Source organism: Oncorhynchus nerka, unplaced genomic scaffold (genome assembly GCF_034236695.1).
Source record: "Oncorhynchus nerka isolate Pitt River unplaced genomic scaffold, Oner_Uvic_2.0 unplaced_scaffold_3093, whole genome shotgun sequence".
Lineage (NCBI taxonomy): Eukaryota > Metazoa > Chordata > Actinopteri > Salmoniformes > Salmonidae > Oncorhynchus > Oncorhynchus nerka.
The window spans coordinates 10,001-15,000 of NW_027038206.1; the positions used below are offsets into that span (position 1 = coordinate 10,001).

General features: G+C 46.6%; 2 long non-coding RNA genes across 2 annotated transcripts in view; both read right to left on the minus strand.

Annotated features, from left to right (window-relative positions):
• Positions 1 to 1,362: 1,362 nt before the first annotated feature.
• On the minus strand, positions 1,363 to 2,278 carry LOC135566855 (uncharacterized). The gene is made up of 3 exons (XR_010462199.1): positions 2,173 to 2,278; positions 1,527 to 1,643; positions 1,363 to 1,390 (listed from the first exon to the last, which is right to left on the minus strand). It is a non-coding gene; the product is annotated as an uncharacterized LOC135566855 (long non-coding RNA).
• A 2-nt stretch (positions 2,279 to 2,280) lies between these two features.
• Positions 2,281 to 5,000, minus strand: part of LOC135566854 (uncharacterized) — a 6,776-nt gene continuing 4,056 nt past the window's right edge. The window contains exon 4 of the long non-coding RNA XR_010462198.1: positions 2,281 to 2,294. This is a non-coding gene — a long non-coding RNA (uncharacterized LOC135566854). The remainder of the gene's footprint in view (positions 2,295 to 5,000) is intronic.

Genomic DNA, 5,000 nt, shown 5'->3' on the forward strand with positions numbered 1-5,000 from the left:
GGAAGGAGATAAGGAGAGAGTAATGACAGGAGGAAGAGAGGAGTTAGAGAGGAAGGAGATAAGGAGAGAGTAATGACAGGAGGATGGGAGGGATCAGAAGAGAGGAGAGAGATAGAGAGGAAGGAGATAAGGAGAGAGTAATAACAGGAGGATGGGAGGAGAGAGTTAGAGAGGAAGGAGATAAGGAGAGAGAGTAATGACAGGAGGATGGGAGGAGAGAGTTAGAGAGGAAGGAGATAAGGAGAGAGAGTAATGACAGGAGGATGGGTGGAGAGAGTTAGAGAGGAAGGAGATAAGGAGAGAGAGTAATGACAGGAGGATGGGAGGGATCAGAAGAGAGGAGAGAGTTAGGGAGGAAGGAGATAAGGAGAGAGTAATAACAGGAGGATGGGTGGAGAGAGTTAGAGAGGAAGGAGATAAGGAGAGAGAGTAATGACAGGAGGATGGGAGGAGAGAGTTAGAGAGGAAGGAGATAAGGAGAAATTAATGACAGGAGGAAGCGAGGAGAGAGATAGAGAGGAAGGAGATAAGGAAAGAGAGTAATGACAGGAGGATGGGAGAGAGAGAGAGAGAGAGGAAGGAGATAAGGAGAAATTAATGACAGGAGGAAGCGAGGAGAGAGATAGAGAGGAAGGAGATAAGGAAAGAGAGTAATGACAGGAGGATGGGAGGAGAGAGAGAGAGGAAGGAGATAAGGGAGAGAAATGACAGGAGGAAGGGAGGAGAGAGATAGAGAGGAAGGATATAAGGAAAGAGAGTAATGACAGGAGGATGGGAGGAGAGAGATAGAGAGGAAGGAGATAAGGAGAGAGAAATGACAGGAGGAAGGGAGGAGAGAGATAGAGAGGAAGGAGATAAGGAAAGAGAGTAATGACAGGAGGATGGGGAGGGAGAGATAGAGAGGAAGGAGATAAGGAGAGAAATGACAGGAGGAAGGGAGGAGAGAGATAGAGAGGAAGGAGATAAGGAAAGAGAGTAATGACAGGAGGATGGGAGGAGAGAGATAGAGAGGAAGGAGATAAGGAGAGAGAAATGACAGGAGGAAGGGGAGGAGAGAGATAGAGAGGAAGGAGATAAGGAGAGAGAAATGACAGGAGGAAGGGAGAGAGAGATAGAGAGGAAGGAGATAAGGAAAGAGAGTAATGACAGGAGGATGGGAGGAGAGAGATAGAGAGGAAGGAGATAAGGAGAGAGAAATGACAGGAGGAAGGGAGGAGAGAGATAGAGAGGAAGGAGACAAGGAGAGAGTCATGTGACAGTTTCTCACCAACACAAAATTCTTCCGTCGGCGCTGAGTTCGTAGCCATCGCGACACACACACACGAAGGAGCCCAGGTGTTAATACAGTTCCGTTCTACACAGCCTCTCTGGCTCGAACACTCATCCGTATCTGGTAACACAGGCGGAAAGATAAACACACACCGCACACACACTGCCTAGGCCTTTAATCTCAGTGGGCTAACACGGTCCTGTGGCGTGCAGAAGACCTGGCTTCAAAACAAAGTTAGTCACACACACACACCTACCTATGCAGTCATTGTTGTGTGAGAGCTGAAAGCCTGGATAACACAGGCAGTTATAGGATCCCACTGTGTTCTTACAGGTCCCGTTTCCACATGGCTGTCTCTCACACTCATCCACATCTACAACAACAGGAGAACATCCTTACAACATTATCACAACCTACTGGCAACCACTCTCACACTCATCCACATCTACAACAACAGGAGAACATCCTTACAACATCAGCACAACATTATCACAACCTACTGGCAACCACTCTCACACTCATCCACATCTACAACAACAGGAGAACATCCTTACAACATCAGCACAACATTATCACAACCTACTGGCAACCACTCACACTCATCCACATCTACAACAACAGGAGAACATCCTTACAACATCAGCACAACATTATCACAACCTACTGGCAACCACTCTCTCACCAGGTCCAGTGACAACAAGGACTACTTGACTGAGTACTTATTACAAACTATCCACTAGTGGAGGCCAATGAGTTATGATTTGGAGAGAGGAGTGAGATCACATGTGAAAAAAGCCCTTGTGATAATTAGATTCAGCTCGATGGACCATGAAAAAAATAACTACAGCACTATTCACTAATATGACTCATGGAAGATTAGAGGTTGTTGTTGTTGTACTCACCTATACACATAGCCAGGTCTGATGTAGCCTTGAAACCATTGGGGCAGATACAGCGATAGCTTCCCAACGTATCAATACACTGGCCTGGGCTACACACTCCTGGGTTCTCCACTCATTGCGATCTGTAGAGAGAGAGGGGAGCGAGAGAGAGAGAGAGGGAGCGAGAGAGGGAGCGAGAGAGAGGGAGAGAGAGAGAGAGGTAGAGAGAGGAGAGAGAGCGAGAACAAAAAGATAGCGAGGGTCAGAAGATGTGGAACACACACTGCAACGCAGGACTAACCTCCACAGTGAGACTGGGACAGACCACAGGACTAACCTCCACAGTGAGACTGGCACAGACTACAGGACTAACCCCCACAGTGAGACTGGGACAGGCCACAGAACTAACCCCACAGTGAGACTGGGACAGACCACAGGACTAACCTCCACAGTGAGACTGGGACAGACCACAAGGCTAACCTCCACAGTGAGACTGGCACAGACTACAGGACTAACCCCCACAGTGAGACTGGGACAGACCACAGAACTAACCCCCACAGTGAGACTGGGACAGACCACAGGACTAACCTCCACAGTGAGACTGGGACAGACCACAAGGCTAACCCCACAGTGAGACTGGGACAGACCACAGAACTAACCCCACAGTGAGACTGGGACAGACCACAGGACTAACCTCCACAGTGAGATTGGGACAGACCACAAGGCTAACCCCCACAGTGAGACTGGGACAGACCACAGAACTAACCCCCACAGTGAGACTGGGACAGACCACAGAACTAACCCCCACAGTGAGACTGGCACAGACCACAGGACTAACCCCCACAGTGAGACTGGGACAGACCACAGGACTAACCCCCACAGTGAGACTGGGACAGACCACAGGACTAACCCCCACAGTGAGACTGGGACAGACTATAGGACTAAGCCCCCACAGTGAAACTGGGACAGACCACAGGACTAACCCCCACAGTGAGACTGGGACAGACCACAGGACTTACCCCCACAGTGAGACTGGGACAGACTATAGGACTAAGCCCCACAGTGAAACTGGGACAGACCACAGGACTAACCCCCACAGTGAGACTGGGACAGACCACAGGACTAACCCCCACAGTGAGACTGGGACAGACCACAGGACTAACCGCCACAGTGAGACTGGGACAGGGTCTCATTAAAGCCACTCAGTGTACACTCTGTTACTGTAGTTACTGTGGTCTACAGTGTTCACTCTGTTACTGTAGTTACTGTGGTCTACAGTGTACACTGTGTTACTGTAGTTACTGTGGTCTACAGTGTATACTCTGTCACTGTAGTTACTGTGGTCTACAGTGTACACTCTGTTACTGTAGTTACTGTGGTCTACAGTGTTCACTCTGTTACTGTAGTTACTGTGGTCTACAGTATACACTCTGTTACTGTAGTTACTGTGGTCTACAGTGTACACTGTGTTACTGTAGTTACTGTGGTCTACAGTGTATACTCTGTTACTGTAGTTACTGTGGTCTACAGTGTACACTGTGTTACTGTAGTTACTGTGGTCACAGTGTATACTCTGTTACTGTAGTTACTGTGGTCTACAGTGTACACTCTGTTACTGCAGTTACTGTGGTCTACAGTGTATACTCTGTCACTGTAGTTACTGTGGTCACCAGTGTACACTCTGTTACTGCAGTTACTGTGGTCTACAGTGTACACTCTGTTACTGTAGTTACTGTGGTGTTACTTTTGTGGTCTACAGTGTACACTGTGTTACTGTAGTTACTGTGGTCTACAGTGTATACTCTGTTACTGTAGTTACTGTGGTCTACAGTGTACACTCTGTTACTGTAGTTACTGTGGTCTACAGTGTTCACTCTGTTACTGTAGTTACTGTGGTCTACAGTATACACTCTGTTACTGTAGTTACTGTGGTCTACAGTGTACACTGTGTTACTGTAGTTACTGTGGTCTACAGTGTATACTATGTTACTGTAGTTACTGTGGTCTACAGTGTACACTCTGTTACTGTAGTTACTGTGGTCTACAGTGTACACTGTGTTACTGTAGTTACTGTGGTCTACAGTGTATACTTTGTTACTGTAGTTACTGTGGTCTACAGTGTATACTCTGTTACTGTAGTTACTGTGGTCTACAGTGTACACTGTGTTACTGTAGTTACTGTGGTCTACAGTGTATACTCTGTTACTCTAGTTACTGTGGTCTACAGTTTACACTCTGTTACTGTAGTTACTGTGGTCTAAGTGTATACTCTGTAACTGTAGTTACTGTGGTCTACAGTGTATACTCTGTTACTGTAGTTACTGTGGTCTACAGTGTACACTGTGTTACTGTAGTTACTGTGGTCTACAGTGTATACTCTGTTACTGTAGTTACTGTGGTCTACAGTTTACACTCTGTTACTGTAGTTACTGTGGTCTAAGTGTACACTCTGTTACTGTAGTTACTGTGGTCTACAGTGTACACTGTTACTTTACTGTAGTTGCTGTGGTCTACAGTGTACACTCTGTTACTGTAGTTACTGTGGTCTACAGTGTACACTCTGTTACTGTAGTTACTGTGGTCTACAGTGTTCACTCTGTTACTGTAGTTACTGTGGTCTACAGTATACACTCTGTTACTGTAGTTACTGTGGTCTACAGTGTACACTGTGTTACTGTAGTTACTGTGGTCTACAGTGTATACTTTGTTACTGTAGTTACTGTGGTCTACAGTGTATACTCTGTTACTGTAGTCACTGTGGTCTACAGTGTACACTGTGTTACTGTAGTTACTGTGGTCTACAGTGTATACTCTGTTACTCTAGTTACTGTGGTCTACAGTTTACACTC